The sequence below is a fragment of the Ochotona curzoniae genome, unplaced genomic scaffold, assembly GCF_017591425.1.
Source record: "Ochotona curzoniae isolate NIBS_2020 unplaced genomic scaffold, NIBS_Ocur_1.0 contig_3819, whole genome shotgun sequence".
NCBI classification, from domain to species: domain Eukaryota; kingdom Metazoa; phylum Chordata; class Mammalia; order Lagomorpha; family Ochotonidae; genus Ochotona; species Ochotona curzoniae.
The window spans coordinates 4989814-5006702 of NW_024466004.1; positions in this window are offsets into that span (position 1 = coordinate 4989814).

Sequence of the window (16889 nt, forward strand, 5' to 3'; positions counted from 1 at the left end):
CTCAGGTGCATTAGCAAGGAGTGGGAATAAAAATAGGACAGTAGGGACTCGAACTAACACTCGTCAAACTTATACTCACCGAACCCACTCTGCCACAATGCCAGCCCCTTTATTTGCTGACTATGGCAAATAACAGTGTATTATATGTGAGGATACTTCAAAAGAGTTGTGGAAAAGTAGAGTTAAAATAACTTTATTTTAGTGCCAAAAAAAAAAAAAAAAAGAAATCTTTGCATAGAAGAGGTCTTTAAAGACTTCATGGAAAATGTGTATTACACACGCACATACAGATAAACCATGCACAAATTCAAAATGATTTTGTACCCGAGTAGATTTGTCTTTTATTCCCCCCCTTTCATGAACTTTCTGAAGTTCCTTTGTATTTAGAAATTGCTGAGAGAAGATTTTGGTTTTTTTTTTTTTGGTGTCTCTCCACAAATAAATGGTAAGTGCATGAGATAATGCATTTATTAGTGAGCTTGATTTGGCTGGTCCACACTGGATACTACACATATTTCAAAATAGCACATTATCTACCATGAATACATATAAATTTTTTTCACATAAAAAATAAAAAGCAAAGAAAAGAATTTAACAAATGAACAAACACATTAGAACCAAGAGGGACATCAGAATTGTTCAAATATTGAAATAAGAGAAAGAAAAATATCTGGAAAGATGTTTTTTCCTAAAGGGGTCACGACTTTGGTGGGAAGAAGAATGGTAGGGAGAAGAATGATTTTCGTTCCCTTGGTTATATTTCTGTGTGTTTTCTAGCATTTTGTCCGTGAGTACCCATTGCTTGTGTGGTAAGCAATGTGTGATAAATACTAAAAACAAACCAAAAACAAAATTAAGCACAGGCAGGTACTGTAAGACCAGACTGGCTCCTTGAAGCATGACTTCTGTAGGTCCCAGTTTCTGTGGTGACCCTAGGGAGAGGTGCATTCTGGATGCTCCTTAAATATTTGTTGACTTGATGGCCATTCAGGCACCTGGGTGGGAGATGGGAGCACCCAAGATGGAGACTGCTGCATTGCACTGCAGATGCCAGGAGGGCACTTCACTGCTGGCAAACAGTGGGGGTGTCAGGGCGATTTCGGAGTTAGGACTTGTGGGAGCCTGGGAAAAAGGCCTCATTGTACCCAACCAAAGAAGCTATGAAGCTGGGAAGAAGGCAGGGGGAGCACAGCAGGAGGCAGTGGCAATGCGCCTAGCTTGGGGGTTTTTAAGTGTAAGGTGCTCTTGGTATACCTGGGGGCAGGAGGCATTCCAGAAGGAATTCAGAAGTCTGAAAAGACAGGTGGCAGTTGGCTCCTCCAGAGTCCACCAGCACAGGAGCAGGTGTTGGCACCTGTGTTTTGCTGCTTTCTGTGGAAGATGGATGGAGACAAAGGTGCAAATCATTCTCAAGGGTGAGACCACAAAGGGCGAAAACTGGACCAGGTGTCAACTCTATGTCCTGAGTCAGAGTCCAAGCTGAAGCCAGAGAAGACAGAGAGGCTCACATCAAGAGGCAGATGGGGGCCAGCTCAGTGGCTAAATCCTCACCTTGCATTACCTGAGATCCTGTTGGGGCACTGGTTCGTGTCCCTACTGCTCAGCTTCCCATCCAGGTCCTTGTTTGTGGCCTGGGAAAGCAATCGAGGATGACCCAAACCCTTGGCCCCTGCACCTACTTGGGAGAGCCAGATCCTGGTTTGGGATCAATTCCAGACATGTGGCCACTTGGGGAGTGAACCAACGATGGAAAATCTCTCTGTATCTCCTTCTGTCTGTAAACCTGTCTTTCCAAATAATAATAATTGGGCCCGGTGGCGTGGCCTAGCAGCTAAAGTCCTCACCTTAAACGCGCCAGGATCCCATATGGGCGCCGGTTCTAATCCCGGCAGCTCCACTTCCCATCCAGCTCCCTGCTTGTGGCCTGGGAAAGCAGTCGAGGACGGCCCAAAGCCTTAGGACCCTGCACCAGTGTGGGAGACCCGGAAGAAGTTCCTGGCTCCTGGCTTCGGATCGGCATAGCATCGGCTGTTGTGCTCACTTGGGGAGTGAATCATCGGATGGAAGATCTTCCTCTCTGTCTCTCCTCCTCTCTGTATATCTGACTTTCCAATAAATAAATAAATCTTTAAAAAAAAAACAAAGACAAATAATAATAATAATAATAAATCTTTAAAAAAAAAAAGGGTAGACAGAGCTGGAAGCAGAGCATGCTTGGATTCGTCCCTCCAGCTCACACTTAGGTGAGAATTGTTTCTCATAGCACAAGCATGCTTGCTCCAAAATGGGTATTTGAGTCCCTGGGTAAAGCGGTTTTGGTGAGCAGAGATTAGGTCAGATGACAGCTGCAGCCAGCCTGCCTCTTGGACAGCCACAGTGACCATGGCCCCTGTTCATCCCTGCCTGTGGGCGGCCGCTGTGCCCTCACAGTGTCACCAATAGGGCATGTGCTTTGGATGCGGTGACTTATCACTTTCACGGCATCACCCCAGTGGCAAGCTTGTTGCCAAGTTGTTTTTAGCATTCCTTTTCCTCCTTGAGAGCTAGTGAGACTCATAGCCTGAGAAAAAGGGAAGAGTAGAGGTAGTTGTGTAATCTGGGGTGACTCAGGGGCCGGGGTGCAGTGGGCACAGGGTGAGCATAGGCTGCAGTGTCTCCATGGAGCTCTACTCCGGATGTAGCGGACAGGCCCTGCAGGAACCCAGCTGGGCTGAACTTGCTGAAGTGCTGGACACTTCTCTGGGTAGTTGTCAGGATGGGCAGTGTATGTGCCAATGTTATTTTCCAAATGCATGGAAAACTGCTTGCAGGGCTGGGCCCTTTCTTTGTACTTCTGTATCCCTCTGATCTCTGGGAACTACCCTGAACACACACTCTGTGCTTAAATAAGACATGCTCTTTGTCAGCTCAGGGAGAAAAGGCCAGTAGGAAGCCACGCCTTCACCTGGCATAGTGATCGGCTCCAACAAGTCCTGTGCACTCCAGCATCTGCAAACAGCCTAAAAGCACGGCGATTCTCAGTCTCTACAAATACCTGTAGGTGATGTGAACAGCTGCTAGCTCTGCAAACAACTGCATATTTCCCAACAATTACAATGTAAAAATTTAAAATTCCAAGACAATGATCAACCTGAGACTCTGCAAACAGGCATGGCTCTGTCAAAAGCTGGAAGATCTGGGAACAGCTGTCGGCTTGGAAAAGGGCAGCCAGCTATGTAAACCTGCAGACTGCAAACAACAGCAGCTTCTGCAAACAGCTGGGCAATGAAAATATGCTACTACACTCTCGGCACTATTAGAGCCTTAAAAAAAGAGATTTATTTTACTTATTTGAGAGGCAGAGTTACAAAGGTGGGGAGAGACAGAGGGGTCTTCCATTCCTTGGATAATTCCCCCAAAAGGACCAGGCAAAAGTCAGAAGAATTTCTTCCTGGTCTCCCACATGAGTGCAGGGACCCAAGCACTTGGGCCATCATCCACTGCTTTCTCAGGTCCATTAGCAGGGAGCTGGATCAGAACTTGAACCAGTGTCTGTATGAGATGCTGGTGAAGCAGGAAGCAGCTTAACCCACTAGAGCTTTTGAAATGCACTGATTGTCACCTGTATTTTCCATAAGAAATAGTGTCTTGAGATAAGGCTGAGAAGGGATGGGAGAGAAAGATTAGCCTTTTGAGGAATACAGCAAAAACTTGACGAAGCTGTTTTGATGTGCCAAGACTGTCGCCAGGCACATTGGAGACAGGCATGTGCTTTCGTTGCTCATGAAGATTCAGACACCCAGGCCCTTGCAGCGAGCCGTTGGAAATACCTGCACACGGTTCAGGTTTATTTCCCTCTGACTCACGATTGCTTTCTACCTGGTAAATGCCCCTTGTCATCGACTGGAACAATAAAATCCATTACTATTCACCTGGGCAGTTCACTCAAAGGTGACTGACACCTCTGTTGGAGGTTGTAGTCCTTAGGGCCAGGACAGACTTGTCTGTGGCGACAGACACACTGTAAGGGTACAGAGTAGATTGGGACTAGAGGCAGGGCTAGGGTACTGAACCAGCACGTGACCCTAGGTGGTCTTGAGAGCCCAAGAGCCTGGAAATGATGCTGAAGCATCTGTTCAACCAATGCAGGCTTCTTGTAGGAGGAGACACATAGTGGACACATACCTCAGCTGAGGGCTAGGGGGAAAGATGGTTGTGTTGGTGAGAGGATGTGGAAGCCCACGCCCTGGGGCCTGCTGGTAGTGTGGCCACAAGAAGATGATTGACCCTATCTGAACTCAAGGCTTTTCTTTTTTTTCCCCATGAAAAGTGGGGCTGACAGTCTCTCCTAGGGTTGCTGTGAGGCTAAATGACCTCATGCAAGTACTCATAATAGCGGTGACACGTTAGTTCGATGACAGTGCTGATGAAGATGATGCTGGCAGTAACATTGGGGCTGGGAACCATGCCGCTGGTGGCGATGATGGTATCAGAAACGGAGTTCCCTAGAGCTGTTATAACAAACTACTGCGGCTTAGAATTCCTGTCTTATAGTCCTGGGTGAAGGTCCAGCTTCATGACCTTGTCTTAGCTCGATTATCTATAAAGCTCTTGTGTCTAAGTAGGGTTACATTCAGAAGTACTGGGAATTAGGACTTCAGCACCTTTTGAGGGGACACAAATCAACCTGTAACAGTGAAGCTACTGACAACAGCCATGGTAGTAGTGGTAGTAATGATGATGGTGGCCATGACAGGGGTGTGACCAAAGGACGCTGACAATGATGGTGATGATGGTTATGGTGTGAACAGTGCGGAAGGAAGCCATGACCTTCACTCTGAATCCTTATGTTTCCAAAGAGAACAGGCCTTGGGGATCTTCTCCTTGCTCTCACCCCCAGCACCACTTTCTGGTGTGTTGTTTTTCCTCTTCTTCCTGCTCATCCTTAGAGTGGCCATCCATGACCACTTCACCTAAGTACATTCCTCCATTCCTGTTTTCCATCGTTCTCCACCACTGTAAGTAGACACGATGTTGTTGGCTTCTAGGTGCAGCAACTCTCCTTCCTTTCAGATCCTACTTTGCTTGCTTGAGTATATTCAGCCATCAGTACCGTGGGGAGGCAGCACAGAATAGAAGCCAAAGAAATATCTGTTGAATGAATGAATTGAGGGGTTAACAAGAACACACATGAGACTGCAGGGGCCTCATCAGCAGGCAATACTGATGCCCTTCCTTTTTCCTGCCTTTGTGCATCTGGTGACCGGTTCCATGCAAAACAGGACTTTAAAAACACCTGTTGATTGCCCAGTGTCAACCCTTGCTCATGTGAAGCCCACAATAAATGCCTATAGCTTTGAATTGCAGCCACCCCCACCCTGCCCGACAGGGTGACTTTGGGTTCACAGCTCTCCATTCTTCTCTGGTTCCACCCTTCTTTTTAAATCCAAGACAAAGGTTGTCCTAACGTGGGGATGGATATTCAGCCAAGAAGCCAGGAAGCAAGTTGTTTGAACCAGGAAAGCTGTATCGATATTCCCAGAGTTCTGGGCTAGTAAGGCACGAGACTGTGTTGTTTTATAAGTCTCTGTATAAACATCCAGCAGGGCAGGACTCAGCAGATAAGGCGTGAAGAGTCATAAATACTCCAGGCTCAGCGAGCCCTTGTCTGCTGTTTGCTCAGGTGTGGCCCTTCTCTAGTCCTAGTGCAAATTGCCTCACCAATTGCCCCAGGGGCAGAAAGGGTTAATCTGGGGACTGGAAAGTAAAGAAGCATACCATGGCAACAACACCACCACCACTACACTCAGCTTTCCATGCTCAAAGAGTATATGAAACTGGTCCCTCCTTAACTTTTCTGTGTAGTTTGCAACATATTTGGATGCATTTCTTGATGATTTTTTCCCCCCATTTGGGCGGCTGATGGCGGGCAGGGGTTGGCGGGAATGGGAAGAAAATGCCACCATCCACTGGTTCACTCCTCCATGGCCTGCAGTGGCCATAGCCAGGGACCAAAGCTGGGCAGGGCCAAAGTCAACTTGGTGCCTTGAGCTTTCACCTGCTACCTCCCAGGGTGCAGAACCAGAAACCAGAATTGAGCAGAGCAGAGCTCAAAGCCAAGCACTCCAGCGTGGATTCTGCACACCTTCACTGTTAAGATGAATGCCTGCCTCTCTTTATAATCCATTATTATTTTTTTTAATCCATTATTTTGAAATCATACCAAACTTTCAGAAAATACTCTGAGAATAGTACGAAGAACTCTTTTATCCCTCTTCACCCAGATTCTTCAGTGTTTTGTCACATTTGCCTCATTGCTACCCCTCTTGCTGTGCACACACACACAGATCTGTCTCCTGAATTCGAGAGTGCAGCCTTGATGCCTGTTCATAGGAGGACCATCTCTTGGCACATCATGTGACATCTCTGCAGAGTAAAAACTTGACATTGGTAGATGGCTTCCGTTCAAGCCACAGATCTTGTGGAGGGTAGCTCCCTGCCCCAGCAAGGTCTGCTTCGTTTCACCATGGCTATGATTCCAATGAGGTTGGAGTGAGTGTTCCAACAGGGCATGTGTTGAAATGGAATCCCCATTTGGGAGGGATTAGGAGGGTGGAAACTTAATCTGACTGCAGTGTTACGAGGTGGGGCCCTTGGGAAGGACTGGGGTTAGATAAAGTCATCAGGGTGGAGCTCTGATGATTGAATCCTCATGGTTTAAGAGAGAAAGAGAGAGAACATGTGGAGAGCACACATATGCTCCTCAACTCTCACCATATCATACCCTCTATGATACCTTCTACTACCTTGGGACTCTGCCAGCAAGAAGCCATCACCAGCTGTAGGTCCTTGGCCTTAAATCAGAGCTATGAACCGAAATAAACTCATTTCCTTAATAAAGTAACCCAGCCTCAAGAATTTCATGGTGGGCCCAACGTGGCAGCCTAATGGCTAAAGTTCATTGCTAGCATGCACCAGGATCTCATATGGGTGCTGGTTCTAATCCCAACACCCCACTTCCCATCCAGCTTCCAGCAGTCGAGGACAGCTCAAAGCCTTGGGACCCTGCACCTGTATGGGAGATTAAGAAGAAGCTCTAGGCTCCTGGCTTCAGATCAGCTCAGCATAGGCCATTGCAGCCACTTGGGGAGTGAACTAACTTCTGTCTCTCCTCCTCTCTGTATATATGACTTTATAATAAAATAAGTGAGTTTTTAAAAACAGAACTTCTTGTTAGCTGTAGAAAATGGATTATTACAATGATCTATGGCCAAGTATTGTGTTTAGTGGGGTCATGTCTCCCCTATTTTCTTCATTCTAGAACCTTTTCTCTGCTTCTCACTGCCTTCTGTGTTCTTGGCAATCTTAATAATTTCAGGCTTTGAGGCTAGAACAGCGTGTAGGAAGCTAATCATCAGCCTGTGGCACCAACATCCCATATGGATGCTGGTTCGTGTCCCAGCTGCTCGACTTCCCATCCAGCTCCCTGCTCCTGGCCTGGGAAAGCAGTAGAGGATGGCCCAAAGCCTTGGGACACTACACCCATGTTGGAGACTTAAAAGAATCTCCTACTTCCCAGTTTTGGACAAGCCCAGCTCTGGTCATTGCTACTATGTGGGGAGTGAACTAACAATGGAAGATCTTTCTTTTCTTTGCTCTATAAATTTTTTTTTAAAGATTTACTTATTTTTATTGCAATGTTCTGTCTGCTGGTCCACTCCCCAAGTGGCCATAATGTCTGGAGCTAAGCTGATGAAGCCAGGAGCCAGGAGCTCCTTCTAAATTTCCCATGCAGATACAGGGTCTCAAAGCTTTGGGTCATCCTCTACTGCTTTCCCAGGATACAAGCAGGGAATTGGATGGGAACTGAAGCAACTGGGACAGGAACTGGCACCATATTAGATCCTGGCTCATGCAAGGTGAGGATTTAGCCACTGAGCCACTGAGCCATTGCACCAGGCTCTATTATTTTTGTTAATCAATTTATTTTTATTGAAGACAGATCATATTTTTACAGAGACAAGGAGAGACAGAGAGTAAAATCTTCCATCTGCTGATTCCCTTCTCAAATGTCTTAAAATAGCTGGAGCTAAGTTGATCTGAAATAGGGAGCCAAGCGCTTCTTCCAGGTCTCACATACAGGTACAGGATCCCAAGGCTTGGGCATGCTCTGCTATTTTCCAAGGCCACAAGCAGGGAGCTGGATGGGAAATGGATTCACCACAACATGAATCAGTACCCATGTAGGATCCCAGTGCTTGTAAGGTGAAGATTTAGCCAATTGAGCCATCACACTAGGTCACCTGTAACTCAAGTAAAATAAATAAATCTTACACACAACAAAAAAGTAAGCTTAAGCTTTATGTTCTGTATCATCCTTCTCTACTTGGGTTTACCTGATGTTTGTGCCCAAGCAGATGTAGGCCATCCATTGGTTCTTGACATGAAATTGCATGAAAACAATGCTGGCTCTTCACTCCATGGTCATGGTGGTGTCTGCTGAGCTTCCCTACCATCCCTCTCCATCTCCTCTTGGTGCCTAATGAACATTTGGTGGGAATTTGACAAGATTATGTCACTGTCCAGCTTCTCATCTGACTTCCGGTACCACCAACTCCTATATGCATCCAACACCACTGTTGGTGGTTGCCATCAATAATTTCTCTATCCCCACCATCCCTTCATTCCTTTTACTGTTACTCATTGGCATTCCACCAAGGGAGATCCTCCTTTCTTCATTTTTAAAAAAGATTTTTTATTTTTATTTGAAAGGCAGAGAGAGTTACAGAGAGTCAGAAAGTGAGAGATCTTCCATCTGCTGGTTCACTTCCCAAATAGTTGCAGTGGCTGGAGTGTAGCCATTCTGAAGCCAGAAGCCAGCAGCTTTCTGTGGTTCTTCCACATGGGTGCAGGGGCCCAAGGACCTGAATCATCCTCTGCTGCTTTCCCAGGCTACAAGCAGGGAGCTGGATGGGAAGTGGAGCAGCCAGAACATGAACTGGTATCCATGTGGGTGCTTCAAGCCTTTCTCCATTTATATCAAGATTCACTGTTTCATTCCTATTCTGTTTTGTTGGTTGGAACCCATTAACATGGTCATTTATTTTGACGTTCAAATTGTCCCCTATTGGGCTGGACAGACCCCACTTTCCTGCTGACCCCTGTGACTAAATGTCACAGGGTTTCCCAACTTTGTGTCTAGTAAGTTGTTCCAGGCTCATTTGTATTTTTCTTAATTCAATCTCTGTTCCCTTTTGGTGGAGGATTTAGCATTCAGCTGTTGTTACTGAGCTATGGGCAAGTTCTAGGCCCTCTCAAAAGACAGAGCTTAGTTGTACAACCAAGTTTTAAGAATTTGCAGTAGTTGTGTCCCATACGATCACCAGCAAAGCTGAACTATCTGTCATGGAGCTATTTGTTTTTAAGGGAAATAGGGGGTTAGGTTTCACTGGGCCATTGGGCATGACATTTTTGTCCAGTGACCAACACGTAACCTCATTTTAAGTGTGTCTATTTGAGACGTTTTATTTCATATGTGTTTCTGGCACGGACGTTGACCTCGCAGCTGCCAGCATCACAGTGCATGCCTGAATGAAGCTTCCTAATGGCTAAGCTTTTTTCTGTAATGCACACCACGGCTTCCTTGCACTCAGGAATGCTGGAGAGCCCTTCAGCAGCTCGCCTGGCGTCTATTTTTAATAGCAAAGTCATCAAACGAACATGCAGGGGTGCCAAACATGTACCAAGGAATAGACCACACAATGAATGCTTGCTGACAGCAGGGGAGCTAAGCCGAGGCCAAGTGTCACCTTGTTTGACCTCGGTGGGTGGGGGAGCATGCTTAGTGGGCAACACCAACTGAAGCCATAAATATTTTTTAGTGAATAAATTTACAAATGCGGAATCTGCAAACAGTGAGGCTCAACTATGTGCACCCACACAGTCTCCCTAGACACCTGCAGTTATTTTAATATCTCTCACTGTAAGTATATTTGAATAAGATGAGTATATCTCAACTCTTCTGATTCGGATCCCAAATCCCAAACCTTGACGTTCTTATCCACCTTGCGTGTCCCCAGGGAGGTCATCCCCTCTCTGATGGTGAGAAATGGCACTTCCATGATCTGCAATGTATTTCCTGAGTTGCCTTGTCAGCTTGCTCTCCTTTACCGGAATTCTCTGGGCTGTACCCTCCATGTGGCTGCTGGCGGGGCGGCCTCCCTTCACCACCTACCCCCATGGCCTCACTGCTCCAGGCTGCTTACTGTGCTGACCCTACAGCTAAGAGGTCAAGAGATGAGGGGGAGGGGAAGGGAAGTGCAGATGTGCTGTGACTCCCACCTTGGCCTTAGAATTTGACAGATGCTGCTGAAAGTGACAAGTGTCTTGCCCAAGATCTACAAGTGAGTTACCCTGGCAGTGGAGGGGGTCAAGTGTGCTGGGTCTCAGCTCAGAGCTTTTCCAGTCAGCACCTTTGAATCCCCTAAAGAATTTTTCTTTTTTGAAAATTTATCTATTTTTATTAGAGAGGCAGATGTACAGAGAGAAGGAGAGACAGAGAGGAAGATCTTTTGTCCGCTGGTTCACTCCCGAAGTGGTCACAATGGCAGGAGCTAAACTGATCTGAAGCCAGGAGCCCAGAGCCTTTTCCAGGTCTCCCACGTGGGTGCAGGGTCCCAAGGCTTTGGGCCGTCCTTGACTGCTTTCCCAGGCCACAAACAGAGAGCTGTATGGGAAGTGGAGCAGCCGGGATATGAACCACCACCCATATGGGATCCTGGATGTGCAAGGCGAGGATTTTAGCCACTAGACTACCGCACTGGGTCCCTCCTCAGGAACTTTTCAACTAGTTTAATGCTCAGCACAACCCCCAGGCAATTAGGAGGGAGGTCTGCAGATGGGTTGCTTGCAGTGTGCTTCTTAGAGTCTCCGGGGCAGCTCATCAGGGAGCCAGGGTCAAGACCCATATCTTTCTGTTTTCTTCTCCTCCCCTCGCTGCCCTTCTTCCCTCTTCCCTCTCCTTCCTCTCCCCTCTCCTCCCTCCCACAACTTTAGATTTCCCTTCCCTTCCTTCCCACTCCTCTTCCCTTCCCTTCCCTTTCCTTTTTCTTCTTTTTTAAAAGATTTTTTTAAATTTTTTGTTGAGAAGGCAGATATACAGAGGAGGAGAGCCAGAGGAGAAGATCTTCTGTCTGCTGGTTCACTCCCCAAGTGGCCGCAATGGCCGGAGCTAAGCCAATCTGAAGGCAGGAACCAGGAGCTTCTTCTTGGTCTCCCACATAGGTACAGGGTCTCAAGGCTTTGGGCCGTCCTTGACTGCTTTCCCAGGCCACAAGCAGGGAGCTGGATGGGAAGTGGGGCTGCTGGGATTAAAACCAGCACCCAAATGGGATCCTGGAGTATTCAAGGAGAGGACTTAAGCTGCTAGACTACCATGCTGGGCCCTGGTTTTGTTTTTTTTTTTAATTAATTTATTTTTATTGAAAAGACAGTATCTACAGAAAGAAGGAAAGACAGAAAGAAAGATCTTGCATCAACTGGTTCACTCCCAAAATAGCCACAAGAGTCAGAGCTGATCTGATTTGAACCCAGGAGCCAGTAGCCAGGAGCTTCTTTTGGTTCTTCCATGCAGACCATCCACCACTGGGCCATCCAACACTACTTTCCCAGGCCATAAACAGGGAGCTGGTTGGGAAACAGAGCAACTGGGACATGAACCGTAGTCCATACAAGATGCCACAGCTCTCAGGGGGAGGTTGATTAGCCAATCAAGTCAATGCACGGGGTCCAGCTTTAGGTTTCCAGGATGTCAGATCGTGTCTTCACCACACTGCCTGTGAGTTGCACCATCCTAAGCATGCCTCTTTCCTGGAAAGCCTCGGTTTGTGCATCTGTGAGGTGGAATGAAGAAGACCCACCACATGTCTCAAGTCTTCGCCTGCAGTGTTTATGTCATGAACATCAAGGCCTGAAGCCTCTCTCATTCACCTACTCCTCAGTCCACACGGAGCCTCCCTCTGTCCATTCCCTTCTTGGAGAGGCATTCAGGGTCCTCACTTTTGCGGTCCTTCTCACTGCATCACCATGCTTTCCTTTCACACCCACATTTTCACAGACCTTTCCTAATGTTGCCTTTTCCAAGAAACCTTAAGTTGGCCATGCTCCCAGCGTGAGCCTTAACCACATATTTAGAAATGTTATTTAGAGATAGACATATACCTCCAAAAGTTCATGGAAATGGAATTTAAAAATAAGTTGGGGGCCCGGTGGCGTGGCCTAGCAGCTAAAGTCCTTGCCTTGAACTCACCTGGATCCCATATGGACGCGCAGGTTCTAATCCTGGCAGTTCCACTTCCCATCCAGCTCCCTGCTTATGGCCTGGGAAAGCACTTGAGGACAGCCCAAAGCTTTGGGACCCTGCACCCACGTGGGAGACCTGGAAGAAGTTCCTGGCTCCTGGCTTCGGATCGGCATAGCATCGGCCGTTGCGCTCACTTGGGGAGTGAATCATCAGACAGAAGATCTTCCTCTCTGTCTCTCCTTCTCTCTGTATACCTGACTTTCCAATAAATAAATAAATCTTTAAAAAGAAAAATAAGTTGGGCACCCAGCATGTTGGCTTCATTGGGCAATCCTCTGCCTGCAAGTGCTGGCATCCCACATGGGCATTGGTTCAGGTCCTGGCTACCCCACTGCCTATCCAGCTCCCTGCTTGTGACTTGGAGAATAACCCAAAGCATTGGGATCCTGCACGCACATGGGAGACCCATAAGAATTCCTGGTTCCTGGTTTCAGATCAACTCAACTCTGGCCATTGTGACCATTTGGAAAGTGAAGCAGCAGATGGAAGATCTTTCTCTCTATCTCTCCTTCTATCAATGGAAATAAATGAATCTTGGGCCCAGCGGCGTGGCCTAGCTACTAAAGTCCTCGTCTTGAACGCACCAGGATCCATATGGGTGCCGGTTCTAATCTTGGCAGCTCCACTTCCCATCTAACTCCCTGCTTGTGGCTTGGGAAAGCAGTCGAGGACAGCCCAAAGCCTTGGGATCCTGCACCCACATGGGAGACCTGGGGGAAGTTTCTGGCTCCTGGCTTTGGATTGGCTCAGCACCAGCCGTTGGGGCTCACTTGTGGAGTGAATCATCAGACAGAAGATCTTCCTCTCTGTCTCTCCTTCTCTCTGTATATCTGACTTTGCAATAAAAGTAAAATAAGTAAAATAATTCTTTAAAAAAAATGGATCTGTGCTGGCTAAGATGGCTCCTGTGAGCAAGGCCTGTGGAAACATGTTTGGCCTCATGCATGGGACCTGCCCGGAGACATCAGGAGGCCTTCTAATCTGTTTACCACGTGAGCAAGCAGCTCGGTTCTGTGCAGAGATAAAGTCCCCCAAATATGGTGAAGGTCACCAAGCATGGATTATTGGGATTGTAGAGAAGGGCAACCGTACCACCAGAATCATAAACAAGCCCCGGATCATCGAAGTTGCACCCCAAGTGGCCACTCAGAATGTGAACCCCACGCCCGGTGCCACCTCTTAATCTAGGCAGAGGTAGCTGTTTGATTTTGTTTTTAAATAGATCTATTTCCTTTATCATCACTTCAATTAAAGACTATAAACAACAACAACAACAACAAAATGGATCTTTATAGAAAAGAGTTTTGAAGAGTTGGCCCGATGGTGCAATGTGTTAGGCTGTCACCTGTAACAGTGGCGTACCATACGGATATCAGTTCATGTCTCAGCTGCCTCGCTTCCAGTTCAGCTCCCTGCTAATGGCCTAGGGAAGCAATGGGAGATGGCCCAAGCACTTGGGCTCCTGCCATTCACATGGGAGACCTAGACAAATCTCCCGGTTCCTAGTTCCTGGCTCTAGCCTGGCCCAGCCCTGGTTGTTGCGCCCATTTGAGGGAATGAAGATCTTTGCTCTTTCTGTTCTCTCTCTGTGTAACTCTTTCAAATAAATAAATATTTTGAAAAGCACCAAGTATGAAGGCAGCTGTCTAATCTAGCTGTTTGAGTGTCCCAATCCCATTTTGGAATACGGAGGTTCCTTTCCTGGCTCTGGCTTCCTGATAATGCAAACCTTGGGACGTGGCAGGTGAGAGCTCCCGTGAATGGGTCCCTGCCACCCGCACGGGAGACCTGGATTGGGCTCTCAGCCCCTGGCTTTAGCCCTGTTCTTGCTGCTGCTGTGTGGGCTTGCAGTGAGGAAACTAGCAGATAGATCTCCCTTTCTCTATTTTTTTAAAAAAAGATTTATTTATTTTTATTGCAAAGGCAGATTGACAGAAAGATCTTCTGTCCACTGGTTCATTCCCCTGAACTAGCCGATCTAAAGCCAGGAGCCACGAGCCTCTTCTGGGTCTCCCACACAGTGCAGGGTTCCAAGGCTCTTTGGGCTGTCCTCCCCTGCCTTCCCAGATCACAAGAAGGGAGCTGGATGGGAAGTGAAATAGCCAGGACATGAACCAGCACCCATACAGGATCCTGGTGCATAGAAGGTGAGAATTTAGCCACTGAGCCATCGCACTGGGCTCTCAGTCTAGTTCTCTGTATCTAATTCTCAAATAAATACTTCTGAAAATGTTTATTTTGGTGCAGAAAAGTTTTGAAAATCATATGGCATTTTTTTTTTGCAATACACATTTTCCCTGAACGTTTTTGAGGACCCCCACATAGGGTCTTTAAAATATTTATACTGGGGGGTGGTCAGAGCTATTTTATAGCAAGTAAAGCCATTGCCTGCAATGCTAGCATCCCGGGCAGTGCTGGTCTAAGTCCTAGTGGCTCTACTTCCAATCCAGCTCCTTCTAACGGGCTTGGGAAAGTAGTGAAATACGGCCTCAGTGATTGGGCCCCTGCAGTCACATGGGTGAACCAAAAGAAGCTCCTGGCTTCTGCCTAATCCAGCTGCAGCCATTGCAACCATTTGGGAAATGCAAGATGAAAGATCTATGGTGTGTGTGTGTGTGTGTGTGTGTGTGTGTATGTCCCCCTCTCTGTGTAGTGCTGCCTTTAAAACAAAACATTTGCACCAGGATGAGTGTCTGGCACAGCAGTTGGGATACCATTTGCAAGGCCCACACAGTCTGTGTGAGCATCTGGTTCAAGCTGCTCTTGATCCAGCTTCCTGCTCATGTGCACCCAGGGAAGCTGTGGGTGACGGTTCAAGTGTTCAGATCCTGCAACTCCAGTGGGAAACTTGGATTAATTTGCTACCTTCTGTCTTTGGCCTGGCTCAGTTCTGGCTGTTGCGGTCCTTTAGAGTGAAATAGCAGATGGAAAAAAAAATCTGTCTATGTTTCTCTGTCTCCTTCCTTTCCAATGAAATGAAGAATAAAAATGAAAAGAGAGAGAAAAATTTTACACCAAAATAAACTTAGCTTTTAACTCATTTTCCATAAACTTATTCAAGGATCTTAAAATATCACAGAATTTGTCTTTTTCAAACCGTTTTCAAGTGCACAATTTAATGCCATTAGTCACTTGGCAGTCTGGAACAGTCAGCACCCGCTACTATTGCCAAAACATTTCATCACCACAAACAGGAACTCTGGACCTATTAACCAATAACTCCTGTTCCTCCTTGCGACCTCTGTTCTGCTTTCTGTTTCCACGAACCTGACTATCCTGGACATTTCAGGAATAGAATCATATAGTCTTGGCCATTTCCTGTCTGGTCTCCTGTACTCAGCTCAATGTTTTCCAAGTTCATCCACCTTGTGGCATGCATCAGCACGTCATGCCTTTTTTACGGCTGAGTGATAGTCCCCCGGGTGGACACGCCACGTCTTGTTTACTCATTCTATCAGCGGACTCCTGGGTTGCTGCCACCTGCCAGCAACTGTGAATAATAAATATCAGCGAGTAATTCTCTGTTGGAGTTCCTGCTTTGGGCGGCACTTTTTAAAGAGAAAGTCACAAATTAAGTTGTCTTGCTTTTAAATCACTTTAGGGGATTTAAAATTGGATCTCTGATGTAAAGCCTGGACTTTCTTTTTATTTATTTATTTTCACTTTTGTTTGAAAGGCAGAGCGACACGCGTAGGGAAATGGAGAGAAGAGAAAGAGATCTATCCACTGGTTTATTCCATAAATGACTGCGATGGTGAGAGCTGGCCAGGCTGAAACTAGGAGCCAGGAACTCCATCTTGGTCTCCCCCATGCATGGCAGGGACCTAAGTATTGGTGCTATCATCTACTGCCTCCCAGGCATGCTGGCAAGTTGATGTGTTGAAAACAGGGCAGCTGGGACTTGAACCAGTGTTCTGTTAAGGAATGCTGCTATTGCAAGCAGCAGCTTAATTCACTGCTGTAAAACCCTGGTCACTATTTTAATTTTATTCAAAAGGCAGAGAGACAGAGACATGCAGGGAGTGGGGAAGGGATGTGGGGAGAATCTCCCATCTGCTGGTTCATTTCCCAAATGATTAAAACAGCCCAGCTGGGGTCAGGCTGAAGACAGGAGCCAGGAAACCCACCTGGGTCTCCCACAGAGTAGCAGGAACCCAGGTCCCACTCACGGGCTCCTGGAGTGCACGCTAGCAGTATGGAGTAGGGAATTGGTCCCCGTCTCTCCTGCCCACAAGATGTGGATGTCCCAGGCGGCAACCTCACGGCTGCACAGAACAGCTGCCTCTTCTTGGCCAAACCTTGAACTTCTGTCAGGTGTCCCAACACCGTGCCGCAGGGCCCTGTGATTGTTCAGTGAGCAAGTCCTTGCTGAAAGACAGCAGGTGGAGGTGACACGTAAGGCAGTGAGGGAAGGTTGTCACAGCTATCATGGCTGCATCTGGGCTGTATCTGACAAGCTGGCCCCGTCCTAGCCCTGCTTCTGGATTGAGGAGGGTGGGAGAGATGTGGATGCATTGATCTGAGGTCTCGGATTGGCACCTGCCTCTTC